This window comes from Tribolium castaneum, chromosome 4 (genome assembly GCF_031307605.1).
Source record: "Tribolium castaneum strain GA2 chromosome 4, icTriCast1.1, whole genome shotgun sequence".
NCBI lineage: Eukaryota > Metazoa > Arthropoda > Insecta > Coleoptera > Tenebrionidae > Tribolium > Tribolium castaneum.
This window is the reverse complement of record NC_087397.1, coordinates 5,163,327-5,181,452: the sequence shown is the minus strand read 5'-3', so window position 1 is coordinate 5,181,452 and position 18,126 is coordinate 5,163,327. Positions and strand designations below refer to the sequence as shown.

Here is an 18,126-nt window from a genome sequence, read left to right as displayed (position 1 = left end):
TAGCTATCAGAAAGCTATTTTGATTATTTATTTTTTTCAACAAAGATAATTGTTTTTTGACTAATACTTTTCGACTAACAGTCTTCGAGAAAATTGCAAATAAAAGAAAAAACAAGTAAAAAAATTATAACTAAAAAAATATTAGTAATTTGGCGATTTTCTCGACGCCAATCGATTTCTCGGATTATTTTACATGGGCTTAAGCCAAAATAGTTCTACTTTTTCAAATAGTTTTGCCGTAAGCTTTTTTTTTGCTTAAAAGTTTAATAGTCATGTTATTTATCTTTATAAAAATTTAAAAAGCAAAGTTTACTTAAGGAGAATATTTTTTAAATCAATTTTGTACCCTACTGTTCTCGTTATCTAGTCATATTTTATTAAAAATAATTTTAATTTTCACCAGATGTTTATTAAAGTTGGTATGTCACTACCTGAAGATTTAATTTGAATTAACGTTTTTTGTTTAGGAAGTAAAAAAAAGTTTCTTTTCTAAGCAAACTAAGCGGAAGCCGTTTTATTCTAGACACAACTTTTATAATTAAACTTGTAAAGTTTACGGGCAGAGTTTCGTCGTGTTGCATTTAAGCAAACGTGAAACATTTTAATTTTCCATAATCTCGCCAGTGTGAGTAACACGGTCGAAATATTTCCCTTCAGTTTTGTCTATTTTTGTGCTTATTTCGTGCATAAATACATTTGCCCGTATTTACGAAACGATGAGCATCAGATATGTTCACAAAAGTGGAGAATAAAACCTAAAAGTTTTATTGTAAATTGAATCACTAACACTGTTTCCGGTGGGAGATAAAAAATACATCGCCTTGGTGGAACAACACGTGACGAGAAATGGAAGTTCTTTGAAAATGTAAACAATGTTAGGGGATAATGTTGCGGATATGGGCATGTATTACAGGGAAGAATTTTGAAAGGTGCGTCCTACAGCGGGATAAAAGGAGATTTTGTCGAAGCGATTTCATTAAGAGATTAAACATTTAGCCATTCATTTCGCGTTTTACGACTTTGTTTTGAATAGGAGTTATAGAAATGGTAATTAACCACGGAGTCTCTCTTCCTGCTAATGTCTTCTGATTATTTTCCACCTATTAATTAATTATTTCGCGTGGAGATAAGCAGGAGCGCGCTCGCTTCTTCGGAGGTTTTTCCGCAGATAACAAATTAATTACGGCGCGAAATTGGCCAAAGAGCCAAAGCGAATTAATTATAATTAGCTAAAACAGTTTGCGTCAAAAGTCACCATTTTTATTCTGATTGAAACAAACAACCGGAAGTTCCCGTCTTGTTTCAGCGAGTTGTCTTCATTATAATTACAAGATAAGGTTTACATCTTGTGCCGCGTCACTCGATCTCCATTTAAATTAGCGAATATCTCCGCCTGATTAAAAATTTCGTGAAAGCGGAGTGGAGTGTTGTAAAAGTGGCATAACGTTTGTTCATTACTTCGGATCGGTTGTAAAAGGTTCGAAGATCCGCCATAACGTCGGAAAAAGTCTATTTACTAAGATTTATTTATCGCAAGCAAATAAGTGTTGTGAATACAAAATTGCAAATTTACTAAAGTAGGGTAATTTATTTCGATCTTTTAGCTTGTTAATGTCGTTGCTTGAAGCCTCAAATGAACTTGTATCCTTTATAATGAATATTTATGGCGGTGGTATTAGTGATACATGTCGAAATCGCAATTTTAATAATCTCCGTTGTTTCAATAAGTGGAGCAGCGCCAGTCTAGACCAAGAGTTATGTAAATTTAAACAGACCTGGACTATCGTTAACTCGTTGGCGGAGATTCAGATTGTCTTTGTGTCCGATTCTAATTTACATTTTAATTGCTTTAATCAACGTTTCATTTATATGTTAAAACAATTTTTTCAATAAGCGGTCTTTGTCTAGACTCCCCCGATGTCAATTTGAGCAATATTCGGGGACTCTACAATAAATAAAACCTGCACCATTTAAAATTTATCTTAAAGAGTTTGCCGTAAAAGTAATTCCAGCGCATTTCCCTCGAGATGTAGATACACATAAAATTATGTGAGACGGCTGCTATTAAGAACCTTTTAACCACACCAATAAACTCGCAAATGTAAAAATATGTGCTGTATCCCACATAATCCCCATGTCGGTTTTATGACGTCATCACTGTGCAAAAAAACGTGATGTATGGTCGTACAAGTGGAGTAAATAACATTCAAATAGATCTTTTATGTCCCAATAGCATCAGCACCTCTCCAATATCATTGCACTGGACCATAAAACTCGACTGCACCATCGTTTATCTTGTCTCTAAATTTAAACTATTTATTTAGACTGTCGTGTCTTGGGAATGCGACAAATGACCCATTTTCCACTGCATGCAATTTTACTAAAAGGCAATAACTGACCGAGATTGCTCTGCAGGTGGAGGAAAATCAAAACATTATTTTGGAGATTCAGAAAAAGATATAAATTTTACTTTTTAATAAAAGAATCCATTCATCTCGGGAAATTCGTGTCCTTTTTTGATTGCCTTGCGTAATGCGGAATATATGAATTTAGAGTTCTCAACTACGAATGTGGACGCCTGATAAGAGAGTTTTTTATTTAGTTAAGCAAGCAAGGAATTTATGAAAAATAAAAAGACGATTTTATCTGTTTTGAAATGTGCTATTTCATGTAATTCCACCGTTAAAATAAAAATAAAGGGTGCACTTATACAGACACGTCCGTAAAGAGAAAAGTTTGTTAACCGGATTTATTTCTTCGCCATTAAACTCCTCGAAAAGGTGGTGAACATTTAGGGTTAAATAATAGTGGAAATTATTACGTTTTACACACGAGAACCCGCTCAAGCGGGTTTGACTCACCAGATCACTGAAACAATTTTTATGGAATCAAACGATCAGAACAATAATCTGTTTAGTTTTAGTAGAAAAGGCCATTTAAATCGTTTTTTTTTTGCAATTTTTTGGAACATAAATTTCTAAAGCTTCATTTTCAATATAAATTCTCTTTGGAATCAAGTCGTGAAGCCACTCAATTAGTGATCTGGAAAGCTTTATATACGCCTTGTTTGGTAAACATTACCTTCCCTTAATATGTACGCATTAGATCAGAAGCTACTCCTGTTAATATTCCAGTCATTAAAGTCAATTAAGATTATGTCTCGCAACATACTCCGAATGCAAATTGCCAGATTTGTTATAATATTAACCAAAACAGATGCGAGTTGGATTTACGTTTGTACGTTGCTATTTTTTCTGCATGAATAACCAAACTAATCACATCGGAATTAATGCACCAAGATATGCCGAACGCTGGAAACTTTGGGGCATTAAATAATTATTTGAGTTAGTTGATTCGATTTAACTACAAGTTTAATCTTCACAAACCTGCGCTATAAATTCAAATTATTGGAAAGTTTGAAAGTTGCGATCGACATTTTTATAGTTACACAACACCATCCATCTTGAGAAATGTATGGTAAGTACATGTCGTGATAAAGTTCATTGTTTGAAGACAGTTTCTTTTCTTAAACGGAAGTTTTCTTATGCATACGTAATAAGAGCGAAGCTCTCGAGTTTTATTTATTCTTGTGACGGGGCAAATTTGAGCGACTGGCTAATTCAAATTCGATTTTAATGCAAAATCACATTTGAGCAAAATTATGCCTTGGACCGGAATATCCTGCCGGGATATCCTGCTTAACGCGCCATTGCAGTTGCGAGAAACTTCCCTCCTATTTAAATTTTGCTACGAAAATTAAAACCAATACCTAAGGCTGCGTGTCAGACATTACGGATACACAAGAAAGCCATATAACACTCGCGCAAAGGGTAGCAGTGTCAATATAACACTTTGCCTTTTAACAAATCGATACAAAAAGGAAGAGAGATTCCAGATCGCCGGTATGGATTTTATTGTAATTATCGCAATTTCTTGCTGCATAAATTTTAATGAGACAATGGAGCATTCTTCGACTGTCGTATTTTACAAATACAAAGGCCGCTGTAGCAGGAGGGCCATCTGCAGCGAAAACACGCGCTCTATTCTCAATTCCCATTACAAATAATAACCTCACACGGTTCATGGAATTTTTTGCTCACAGAACGGGAATTCCTCGTAAAATTTTACGGCAGCGGAATGACACTTTCAACCATCTACTTAGATTTTAGAACGGTGCATGACAAACCAATAGCCGTCACCTGCGCATTAACACTTATCCACATACTTTGGTGCTCTTCTCTATTTAGTCTTGTTTCCTCTTAACAAGATCAATATGAATAGATTAGGGATCACACCTACTCTCTCTCTTGATAGAACACAAATAACTTATGCTATAAAATAATTATTTAATATGTGCAAAAATGGTGGATGCGCCGGGTCAATTAAGATAATTATTGCATTGGCAATATTAAAAAACCATTAAATGTACAAAAAATTGTTTTTTATTGTTTGTATATATCAAGTTTTTGTGTTAACAAGTAAAAGGCTTGAGCAGGTTTTTTTTATAAAAATGGTGGATGCGCCGGGTTAATTTTTTAAAGTTAATGATTTATTTTGGGGCTGAGTTGACAAAAATAAAAAATTGTTTTAGTAACATACAGTGTCTGTATTGGGCTGCTGCCGAATGACTAAAGGTTTGAGTTTGTTGGGAAAATGTCGTTTCTGTGTGAGGGGATTGGCCCGGCTAATATCGGAAGTAAAAGGCGGAGAAAGTGAGGCATGAAGTGTCGCACAAACATCGTCAAACATGCCAAACATCATTAAGTAAAGTGTGGCAGACGATCGAAATGTCGCTCGTCTCTAATTTACAATTGTTCCGAGGGAGACATGTGCTGGGATTGCAGTTAATTGCGTTATTAACAAGCGCGTGATATTTTTCAGGTAATAAAACGTCGGAGGGAGAATATCAGCCGATTTCCCTCAGGAACCCATTTAGGCATCTGCCGCCATTATGAACTTCATCCCGAATTCTTTGGATGTTTACGCGTAACTTCCAAGAAAGACTCTCATACACGGCGAAGTTTCGCTACAGTATGATTATTACCTGTCTAATGTTTGTGCTTATCCACACCTTCGATGGGAACTGCAGCCGTTCCGTATTGATTTTTCCCGGAGATAATTGTTTTGTCAGTCGTCAGTGTGACAAGTCGATGAAACTTTTGCTTAAACTCGAATTTAAATTTCAGATAAATACATTTGAATTTTAATGCGGCTGAAAACTTAAAAAATTATTTCACTCGCCTCAGATGAAAAAACGCATAATTCCCATTACTTAAATACTTTCACGCTCGAATAAATTCGACGAATAATTGGAAAATAACTGAAGATTAAACAAATATTTGCGCTTGCTAAATAGGGAAAAAAGGGCCACTATTGATCGAAATTCCGCCTCAAAATTTAGCCGTGCCTTAAATCTTAGTTTATCTCCCATTTCGTTATTTATGCATGTACAAAACGGCATTTTTCTCTAACTAAATTGACATGCAATTCTTCCTCGCCGTCTGTTTGGATTTTACAACGTGCAATAAAAAATAATTTTCGACAAGAATTAAATTTATTCTTCCTTTGTTTCGCCAAATTCCGGTTCTTGAACCTCCTGGAAACACTCTTGTGCAGTGATGTTACCTAACGGAAGTAAAATTTAATTAACTGCTTAGTCGTCGACGTAATTCCGCCTGCACGATCTAGTTCCTTGTTAGTTTACAAATAATAGCGCGAGTTGGTATTTCAGAAACGATTTTCTTGTTTTGTGCATTATCTACTTTGTAGCAACTGCAACTCAAACCGGCGAGCTTCGTAATTTATTGCATATTTAACGTTATTGGAGACGACCAAATCGAAGAAAAATTTTATTCGCACACCGACTCGATATTAGGGCGATCCGGAAATGCCATTTAATCAGTGCACTCGCACAGAATTAAATTTATAAAACTCGGTGAATGCGACCAGAATAAAAACGCCAAAGAAATCAATTATTTGATAAGTCCGACTTTTTAATAACTAATCAAAACGATGAAAAAGAGTTATTTTAGCAAAGGCTCGATTGAAAAAGTTAAGGGCGTTTCAACAAAGTTTTAATCTAAACGCAAAGCGAAGACAAAGATCTGGCACCAAATGGAACAAATAAAGCGTGTGATTAAAAATTTCGAAAAATTGAAATTTTATTCTGTGTTGTGTGAAACATAGCCTGTTCCATCCAAACCCCACGTTAGAAGTACTGAATGTTCTAATAAAGATATTTAGTCGTTGGTATGAAAAATGAAAAAATGAAAAAAAAGACAAAATATGAAATACTTTCGGTATAACCGGAAGTCTTATCATCTTGAATAGTTATTTATTCGACGAGTTTGAGTATAAATCGGACGTTTTATTTCACGAGTGGTTTTTTAAACCTCCACGAGGTGAAATAAATGAACCGATTTAAACAAAAACAATTTGAATACAACATTTTATTCTTCGAAATAGACTTAGGCTTAAAATTGCTTAAAATCTGTTAAAAATAATCTGACGTTTCGTATTGAGAAATGCCAAACAGTTGTCAAAACTGTCTTACACAGGAGAAAAATCCGAAATTTTGACAGTGTCGAAGAATAAAATATTTTTATTGAGCAGGACCTAAGAGATTATGGTTGTATACAAATTTTTAGATGTGTATCGTTATTAGAACTACCAATACTTCTAATGTGAGGTTTAGATGGAACACTCTGTATTTAGATTAGACATCGAATTATGTGTTTTGATGAAAACCACGATATTTATTGTTTTGCCAGACTTCACAATAAGAACTACTTTTTTTAATTATGTGATAATGCCAGTTTGAATTGGTGTTGGTAATCGTTTTAATTTTTGATTTTGCGTTTTCTGCCGTATTTATGAGCCCCTCCGCGCCCCTGCCTCCTCTGGCGGTGGTTGTCATCGCCGCAGACAACCGGCACAAATAGGATTTCTCCACATTGCACCAGGAATCAGATTTGTGTGGAATTATATCAGAAACAACATCCGCGACTTGACGAATGTTTATGAATCGAGTGCCACCTCAACACGCCTAAGCGTTCTTCAATTTACCGCTCGAATCTACATTTAATAACGACCGAATCGAAGCTCTCTGATCAAATCCAATCAAGCTTGAAATTATGGTCGTGAAAAAGACCCTCCCCGCCATTGTCATTATAAAAATGGCGCTAAGCGCCATCGTGATAAATTACCGATAGGTACACATGTAAACACATGTCTATACAGTAATAATTCTGCGAAATGGCTTTGCGTGGACGTAAACAAAGTTTTTAGACGCGCGTCGTGGCTTTTACGTGATTGGACGGAAAAATGTATTGCTTGAAAGGTCAAAACAAGGCAAACGGAGCGCGAGCGAAAGAATTTTTTTGATTGGGGAAAGACTGACGTTTAATTAGGTTTTTTCACGCGAAGCCGCGAAATGTTGTTAGCGAGTCTATAATAGAGTTTTTAATTGTCTTTCGGCCAGATCGGGATAATAGGATCGGTGCAAAAATAAATAGCGAATTTGAATAAGAAACGAATTGCAACAACGCCCAAGCAGGTTTAATTCAATCGCAATCGAATTTTAATTTGGTAAATTTGTAGTGTCGTTTGAAAACTGTGCATTTCCGGTCAATAGTTTCAGCTGCGACTTTAAAAATATCTCTGGCGTTGGCATCACTCAACACAGCGTGTGTAATAAAGCCCCGGCAGCAAACGCGGCCGTCTCTGTGTGTGGGGTCTTAATCCCTCTCATTGCCAACTTCCCGGAATATTTACACGCATCGCGGTCATACAAGGCCGCACATTGTCAAAGTCAACATTAAGAAATTTTAATAGGGGCAAGTTTGCGGTATGCGACTTGGCCACACCCCGTCCTATTCGAAAACAGCTGTTTGATAAGCATCTCGACGTGCTAAAGCCCCTCGAAGAGCATGTCGATAGTAACATCAAGGGCGGGCTTTCCACTGATATATGGTTTTTGTTATGAGTGCTAACGCAGATGTCTGTCTCGTGATGATGTCATGTGTAAAAGTTTCATCCATCACTGAACGAAAAGAGATGTTTTCGGCTCGAAAGACGCCGGTTTTTATTAATCAACCAAATTAATAAATAAATCGGAGCAAATTTCATCAAGTGGCAGTGTAATAGAGCCGCATCCTGTGTTCGGCGGTCAGTGAGTTTACCAAACTTCAGCCGACACTTAATGATTATTGATTGCTGATGGCTAACGGATGAGTCGAAATTACAGTTGCACCTCAACTAGGGATGTTTGGGTTGGGACAAGAACAGCAGAGGCATGTGACACCAGTATTTAGAAGTTAATGAATACTATATTGCGTAATTGGAAAAAAACTTACTGTGTAATAACTCAAAAATAAAATTTTGGCTTACATTTTTATTTCGTACCTTCTTTTCCTATCCTAGAATGGTTAACAAGCAGTTACCAAGAGAAGAGATTGAAAATTCAGCCCTCTGACAAGAAATAACCACTTTTTATTCAAAGTTAATTCTCCATTTAAATTTAATGTCGACTCTTAACTCAACTTATAAATTTTAAATGTACATTTAAAAAATAGTGCGCCTTAATTATTTAATTCTCTAATTAATTTATGTCAAAAATTGTCAAATCAACGTGAAGTAAAAAATATAGTCAAAAGTAGTAGTTCGGCGTCTGATAGTGAAGTGATGATGTGTCGTTGTTGCAAAACCAAGAAAAAATACAAATAAAAAAATTGCAAAATTTAAAAAAATACAATGGCTAGAAGATTAATGAGAGAATATTTTAGAAAACAAAAACTTTTTGAAGAAAACGCAAATACTAATGTTTAAAAATTTTTAATTACTTATTAACATTATTTCGTTCCCAAATTTTTATTTCAAATTTCAGTATCATTTTTTTGTCCTCAACACTGCACAATTTGTTAACTGTAAGATGACACTGCTATAACTTATTTTTTTCAGTTCTTTCATTATAACTTACGTTTTTTCTGTATTTTTTATTTTTAAATTAATATCTTTAAGATAGTCCTCTCGTGTTCCGTAGATATTTATTACTGTATGAAGTATTTTTCTGACATTGTTTTTTAAATTGTCGAATTTGGTTTCAATCTGCTCCAAATTCCGATGACACGATTTTTTTAAACTAACTGGAGCCAGTATATTTTGCAAATTCTCACTCTAAAAAATGTACGTATATGTGGTACAAGAATTCGAGTATATTTAATTTTATGCTGTTTTAGTTTTTTAGATAAATTACTCGTAGGTTTATCTGTCATCTTGCATTCGACAAAATATTTTTTTCAAGCAACAAAAGCTCTTTCTTTTTGAAAAAATTGCTTTCACAATTCCTTTTCTGCGTTTGATAGATAGTTATCAAATTTCTATACATAAAGTGGTATAAAAACAACATAATTTATATAATAATAATAATAAATAATAATAATAATAATAATAACAATAATAATAATAATAATAATAAAAGCCTTTATTTAAAAAAAAAATGTGAGGAGGCAAAGTCTAGCTAATGCTACTCACAACCTTTCACAAGACAAAATATAAACATATTTTTTTAAATAAATCAAAAAACCAAAACTATGAATAAATGCAAAAAAATATAATATATTAATACTAGAAAATAATACTAAAAGAAAAGATGTAAGTGTCCTAAATACTATTGAAAAAATGTAAAAAATAACAATCATAAAAATAAAGATACAAAATGAAAACAAAACAACAAAATAATAATAATAATAATTATTGAAGTAATAAAAATTTTAATTTTATTTGTTTTTGAAATAAGTTAAAATTAAATTTATATCTAATGGTTAATGTGGCAGAATTTATTAAAAAAAAAACTAGAAGCAGTAGAAAAATATTACGAGTAGTATTTGTATAGATTTTTTTGATAAGGGAATGTAAGTGAAAGAATTAAAATGTTTACTATTTTGATGTTTTTATTGGTGGGATTAAATAATAAATACAATACGCCACGTGACACACCTACGTTAATTATACTTGAAATATAAAAATGTAAAAATCTGCTGTGTTTTTGAGAAAATATCAGGACGCACATTTCGCTGCAGTAAACCCAGAATCGTAAAAAATAATTTTCCGTACATATAAAGCTATATTTTTGAAATATAAGAGTCGTCATGTGCCAAACAAATAATTCTTCTATTCCTAAACAGCATTTGCGCGGTTTATTGTCGATAAAATTTCTATAATTTATTTTGGAGTAGTGCGCGTTTACGAGGGAGTTGGAATAAACTGAATTAGAATTTGGGTAATCGGTGTTTACGGCCGTTTCTCCAATTTGAATTTGTCCTTTTTAATCAGGTCAACTAATAAAGCTTGTAACTGGGAATTTTAATTTCCGCTGCGATAAGGAATATAGCGGAAAAAGTGGAATTAAAACAGCACAAATTATCATAGAGATGGCATCCCATCTAATTCGTCTCGTAACAATAAGGGCGATCCTAATTATCATATAAATTTTATTGCCACCCTAAAGCACAATGCACGCAAAAGTGCTTCTGGGGTGCGAAGTTGTCCGAGCTTATGACCCCATTAGTGGGTCACAATCACGACGTTACAATTAAAGGAATTCGGGACGCATAAAGTGATGTTGAACAGTGGCGGTCCACAAAGGCCCCATTGCCGCGTCAATATGTTTGTTTCTAATAAAATGGCACGCCTGCCCACATAACCATCGCGATAAAGATCTCTCGAAATGGTGTTTCACTGTTATTTCACTGGTAATTGTTGACAACAACGCCCTTATGGCCACTTACGTTCGCTGGATCGATATTCAATTTCGTCTGTCTAATTGCCTAATATTTAGTTTGGTTTTGTTACCGAGCACTAGAACATATTTTAATCTGCTTGCCGGCGTGATTTACTAACACTTTACGTTTGCTTAGGATTACTCTGCATACTTTATTCCCGATGAATTATTTGAGGAGTGAATTTTTGACGTATTTACATAATTTTCATATTTGCATTTACAGTGAACCGTGATTCTACTAACTTACGGTTCAAATTATCAAAGCTCTATTCGCTCTTTACACTCGCGTGCTGGATAAACACATAATTTGGTTAAAACGTGGAAAGATGAAGAAACGTGTTTATTGGATCAAAATTTACTGAATCAAAGGGAATTAAACGGAACGGGCGAATTCCGCGCAAAATACCTCTTTACATCCGAACATTTATGCATAATCTTTAATCAGTCAACACATACGCGTATTTAAATACTAAAATTGTTAAATAATTTGAGGTACTTTTCGAGATTTATTTCGTAACCAAATAAATCGCTCTAGCAAAGCTTTATGGATTTTTCTATTTATCTACGACTTTCTTCAGTTGTTAAAAGTACAAAAAGCCAATAGGTTCGATTTCTTAAAGTTTGATTTTTTCCAATTTTTGCGAGTTTTTTGTCGATTTTCAGTACCCGGAACATTTAGCGAGTAATAACTCCGGAACTATTAGAGATAATCCCATAAAGTTTATTATCGTTAGAAAGTTTTTTTAATTAACTAATTTAATTTTCAAAATATACCAATGTTTTCAGACTGATAGTTTTCGAGAAGGTTGGGAATAAAAGGAAAAATAGGTAAAACGAAAAAAATCATAACTAAAAAACTATTATTTATTTAGCAATTTTCCAGACGGCAATCAATTCCCCGGATTATTTTACATAGTTTAGAGTCAAAATAGTTCCACTTTTTTGAATACTTTTGCCGTAATTGAGAAAGTAAAAAAAATGAAAAATTTGTCGCTGAAAAGTTTTGAGAAAAAAAATTACTAAAACCTATCCTATTTAATAAATTTTTATGTGCGACTCTTTACAATTGAATAAACCGTTTTGCCCAAAATTTTATAGTTTGGCTGTTTAAAAAAATGCAGAAAGTCAAAACTTTTTTTGCGTTTTCAATGAAATTAAGAGCAAACATCAAAAAAACAACAAATACCGCTTAAAATTATCTATATTTTTGTCAAATCCCGGAGCCGCTCCGGGCAACGGACCTGTCTACTTGGTTTTAGACAAAAAAACTATTTTCAAAAAATTGCAAATAAAAGAAAAAATAGATAAAATAAAAAATTCATAATTAAAAATCTATAAAAAGTTTGGTCATTTTCTCGACGCCAATCGATTCCCCTGATCATTGTATGATGGTTTATAACAAAATAGTTCCACGTTCTCGAATAATTTTGCCGTAATTGAGAAAATAAAAAATTGAAAGCTCTCTTGAAAGTTCTACGGAAACGATAAAATCTGTTTTGAGAATCATCAAGCCGATCGCTGTTACAGTTTCAGCTGAAAACATGTAAAAAATTGAGAACTTATCCTTTATAAAAAAACAGTTTTAATTTCTGAAGCAGCGTTTCGTTGAAAAGCTTTGCCAGCCGCAGTTTTGTCCACTATTTATCTCTTAAATTCTATAAACCTCAATCGGGCCCGTGCAGCTTTGAAATATCACCGGCCGTAAATTCAGCACAGCAGCGACACTTTAATCCCTCCCGTAACAAGCTCCAAGCACAAATGATTCTTTAAAAAAATATGCATACAAAAAATTAAGTGCTTGTGATAAACCGGCGCAGGGCATTTGTGCATCTCGCGAGAGATCCTCTCAGCCTCACTCAGTCGCGTTTCGCTCGCTGGGGTGCCCGCCAGAGCAAGCCCGTGATGGTAGTAAATACGTGAAGTGACATGTGTTGAACTCACCCTCGGCAAAATCCACCCCAATGCGAGGTAACTATGCTTTAATTGCCGCCGGAATTGTTTCAGTTTCGTTTCGGAAACGAGATGCGTGCCAGAAGGCGGCTAAAAATACGCGGTGTACCTTCACATTCGAAATATTTACAGAGCCAGTGGTATAAAGACCCTGAAAATAGACTGTTACTGGTAATAAGGGAGATGCGTCTGAGAGCCGATGCAATAAATCATCGCTTTTATCGGGCTTTTCCTTGGGATTTTTACCATATTCGTGACGACTTCATAACGACTAAAAATAGGAGCTTTGGTAATTGGAACAAGACCAAAATTTCGACAAATCGATAATGAATTTTTATCGTGTGATCGTGCTAGTATGAACTTGTCACGTGTTTAAAGATCCGGAAGGAAATCCGGGAACAAGAAAAATCGACACTCTTTGTGGGGCAACGAAGCGAAACTGTTACTACTAACTTTGTGCTCTTTTTAACACTTATTAAAAATCACCAACGAAAACAAAGCATGTTCCTCGACCAGCCGATCCCCAGCGATAGAGCCGATCGATTTCATCATTATTTACTACTCTACACCTGATATTGTAAATAATTACAGATAAATTTGTATAGGAATTCGAGGATTCTTGCATATTCAATTCCTAATTAATTGCGATAGACGGATCATTTGTTTCCATTGTTGTTTTCAAACCCGATTTAAACTTCTCGGATTTCGCTAAATTAAAACTCGGTTTTTTGTCTCTTCGAAAATCCCAATCAAGTCGTGCATAATTTAATTTGTTCTACTTTGACTTCACCTAGCGTCTCTGAACGCAATTGTGACTTTTTTTAACAATAAATAATTTTTGTGAGATTTTAAACTACATTTTTTCCAGCTATCCTTAAAGATATTTATACAGCGTGTTAGGCAATGGTTTAGCAGAGAATGGAAAGACAAATCGAATAAGCAAAATTTATGTAAATCAAAAATTAGTTTTCTCAAAAAAATTTGAGAACCGCTGCACTAAAATTTTATAAATTAACATAGATTTTAATATTATTGACAAAACACCAGCGGTATATTAACTTTTTGGTCCACTACGTTATTCTTCTATTCTAATTTGTGTTTTGTTATTAAATTTTACAAAAAAAACATTTTTTTTGCCAGGACCGGGATTCGAACCTCTAACACAAATAAACATTAGCGTTAGCCATAATTTTGAAAAATTCTGCGCCACCATTCTTATTTTGTTTAATGAAAAAATTAATTGCTAATAAACTACTATAAGACTATTGAGTTTTTTCATTTAGTTTCCCGGAACATTTAAATTTCGAAATTGCCAAAAAAGATTTTTGATTTTGTGTCTCAATTTTTGGGCGCACGTTGATTAATTTCCAAAATCGATAATTTCGCTGCGCCTCTCATGTCAGTGTTAATTCAGGCACTGAAGTTAATAATAAATTGAAGTTGCAACATGACGTCAAAGCCGAAAACCCGCCACAGCAGCCGCTATGTCATTGCGTTGATTAGCAGTGTATTAACCCGCATAAAAAATAAAGACGAGTAGAATAATTGTCGTCAATTCCGAGCAATTAAGTTAAATAATGTCATACGTGGGTCGTTAACATTCCTCGGCGGGATTTTTCGTTAGCACCCAATTCAACAAGTTTTAATGATTTTTTCCGGGGCTTGAAATGCAAGTGAATTAAACGATGTGGTTGTTGTGTAAAAATGCGTTGATTCAATGGCGCATAATTTCGTTACACGCCGCTCCAATTCAATTATTCGGGCCTCAGATTAGGGCCAGTGAAAAATTTCGGATGTGGGTATAATGACTAATGAAAAATTCACCGTCGGGAAGCTGGATCCACACCGTCTGATATAAGCTCATAGAGGATTTCCAAAAGTGGCTAAATTAGTAATAAGTGTTTGTAAACAGATGTTTGCTTTAATAAATTATTTCGGTGCCAACGTCCTTAATTAAGGAATTTCAATGACTTGATTCGCCAAGCGACAAATCTGATTTAACACGAGAGTTGCCCATATTTTTGGCCTTCAGTATTAATTAACAAAATTGTCCAAACGAGGATAAATCCCAGTGGTTAACTAGCATGTTTATTTATCGCAAACAGTTTTTTTAAGTTGGTTAATTCGGAATAGTATGCGCATTTATCAATTTCGCTCGGCTCGCAATTTGTTCCATGTGTTTTGCTATTTGTTCATCGAATTGGAAGATCAAAAAATCGTGGTCAACTGTCTATCAATCGTTTAAACAGCGTCCCGTTTGCCATTTTGTGAAAGAGCTTTTAACCTTGCCCGTGCTGAATTCAAATGGAACGTTTCTCGGGTCACCCGATCGAGTTTGTTATTCGCTTCTGCCCCAAACAATAACTGCACTTTTGTAGTGATTTTCCCCAGCTTTGCGTAATTCATGTCTTAGGGTCTACAAAATGTAGCTAAGTAGTGGGAGCCGAAACTTGTAAAATGAATTATGCAAGCAGCATGTGTTCGCATTTAGTTGCGGTGTTGCTGTTTCCTAAGTGTTGTTGGATTCGGTTCGCGGACTACATAATCCGATAACTTAAAAAAACTGAAAAAGTTCACGGTGTGCGTGCTCCTGAACTTTCAATCCACTCATTGCGGTAATATTGTATGAAAAATTTCATTTTCTCACTGACGGGAAATTGCAAATAGCGTTATGTTGTCGATAATGCCGCCGCTCCAAATCCCAACTGAATTTTCTTCAAACCTAAGAGGATTGCCGTTTAATTCCAAATTGTTTCTCCTTTCTCATTATTTATAGAAATATCGAAATGGACGAGAATACACTCGGCCAGCAAAACAGCAAATATGTGTGCGAGCAAACACCTTAAACAACTAAAATCAAAATTCTGTTTGTCTTCATTTCACCTTCATTAATCTGTTTTACATTATTTCCATTTTTGTTAAAATTGACTGTAAAAATTGAAACTTGAACACAGTCTTTAGGAAAGTAAATATTTAAAGAATTCAAACGTTTAGTTTAATTATAATCAAGATTTCCAAAAAAAAAGTATTTTTTATATTTTTTATTCAGAATTTATTATTTACGAAACTATTTCCATCAGTTTCATTTAAATTATTGTGATATTTGAAAGGACACAATTTTTAAAATGGATACATTTAGTTGTAGGTTTAAATCAATATGGTTTCGTTTTATTCGTGATTAAAATGTTAAAAGGTATTTAATTTAAAATATATTGCAACACAAAATTTAAATATCTGTTAACCTACTACAATATGGAAGTAAGCAAAAATATGAAATATTAAAATGTAAACTTTTTAAAGCTACTTGAAAAGTATTTTGACAATTGAACTTATACAAGGGGATGTTTTATAATTAAGTCTTATGATTTTTTGGGTTTCTATCGAAAAAAATTTAAAATGATAATAATAAATCAATTTTTCAACACTGATTGTAACAGAAGATTAATTTTCGTCTGACTGTAGGTAGATATTTGAAAAAAAGTCAAGCTTCGAATATGAGATTTGACATAATTATTGTGTTTAACTTAATTTAATTTAATTAATTATATAATTAAGAAATGTTTACGAAGTGTTCAAAATTCAAACTTGACCTGATGTTTTGATTTGTAGTTGGTTTGTGTTTTTTTAAATTGTTTTATGTAATCCAATTTGTACGTTGGCGTGAGTATGTTAATAAACAAACCGTTTAATCAAATTGTTTGTTCTGCTTTGTGATTTATTTCTCGCAATATTTTTTTGAAAGTAAGTGTGTATGGGATGGTTTAGCGATTGAAAAATGCATTATGAGTGTGTTTCCCCTGACTTTGATAATGCGATCTGAACAAAGGGATCTGTTTCGATATTTGCGAATTGCGCTTGACACATTTCGCTTCGGGCAAAATTTTTACTCCAAACATAAAAATGCAAATTGACGGTGGATTCGCCTAAAATCCACATTTTCCGAGATTCACGACGCTACACAACAATTACCCGACCAACAAAAGTGCACATATGCAAATGCATACGAGCCTCAAAGGCATCACACAACCGAGTTAGAGCACTTTCGTAGCTTTGCCATCCTGTATATTAAATATAATTATCCTCCAGTCAGCGATGGCAAAAACAGATGTTTGGAAATGTGGTGGTGGTGGATTTAGTTGTCGACATTCACGCACAGGCTCGGGATCACGCACACTTTCCCACAGATAATGGCCGAGTTTTCAATTGATAAAATTTCCGCCAAAATATTCCACATTTTTCTCGCGCTGCTGTTAATTCGCTTCGGAAATAAGATAATTTAACTTGACGCAAAGTTTTGTTTCGCAAACATTTTAAATGATCTTTTAATCAAACTTGGCGTAATTTTATTCATGATACAAGAAGTTCGGAAAAAATGTGATTACATCCAATTGTCGCAAAGTCATTAAAAATTTATCTCACTAGCACACCCGAGTGTGCCACAAACTTTTCAACCTTAAGCCGAGTCGAAAACAATATTCCATTATCCTGTGTTTCCCCCAGTTTGACCACTTTTCACCTCCTTGGAGAATTGTTAAAGCAGTAAAACAATTCCGCCATAATGACTCGCACGGCTTTGACAACTTTATTATCACTAATAAGAAATTTATTAGAGGAGGAGTCAATTCCAAGCCTTGTTGAAAGTGAATGATGTTTAATAACTCGAGCAATAAGCGAAAAATAAATAAGTAAAACCTGTTGAAGTGGCGCTGAGCCAACATTATAAATATTACAAGGAAGGTATACGACTTTCGTGCAAAATAAAACGTTAAATGTGAGGCAAGTGTGTAAAAATCTATCCCGCACGTAAAAACCTACTTGAGTTGCAACAATTTGTCGATGGTTTATTTAAAAACCCCGCTTTTTGCCAGAACAAGTTTAATCTTGTTAAGTACACAGATATGATCTCCCATTTGATTCAGTTAATTAAAGTTAGTGTTAAAGGAAGCTGATTAAATCCGCTCAGAGCTCAGCTGAAAATGATCCAAAAGAACGATAAATACAATTGAGTAATGAGGAGGCACAATTATTGATCGAAACCAGCGAAAACATCGCGATAAATAAGTGAGCCAAAACCATACATTATTCTTCATTTTATTTTCAGTCGGTCAAGTTTTTCCCGATCGTCCCCCTGTCAATAATTGATAAGCGTTTCTTTTCCAGGTTCCAGTCTTTCAGCTTACTTTCATAACATGTCATATAGCCCTGATGTTAAATCGCCTGCGTCCACTCAATTTTTCCATCTATACAAGGTGGTCCACGAGAAAAAAAAATTTCAGGCTCATTATTACTCGTTGATCACACTGTATAGTTTGTATCTTTTGATGAATTTGGTGAAAAATTAGAGAATTAAATTTAAAAAAATTGGAAGAATTTGTTTTCTCGAGCTAATTCGCCGA

The 18,126-nt window shown here is 34.2% G+C and overlaps 1 protein-coding gene across 2 annotated transcripts in view; it reads left to right on the top strand.

Annotated features, from left to right (window-relative positions):
* The first annotated feature begins 12,591 nt into the window (after nt 1–12,591).
* Nucleotides 12,592–18,126, top strand: part of LOC103315097 (LHFPL tetraspan subfamily member 6 protein) — a 51,787-nt gene continuing 46,252 nt past the window's right edge. For both annotated transcript variants that reach the window (XM_008202934.3, XM_008202935.3), the window contains exon 1: nt 12,592–12,748. The gene's annotated coding sequence lies outside the window, so the exon portion shown is untranslated. The remainder of the gene's footprint in view (nt 12,749–18,126) is intronic.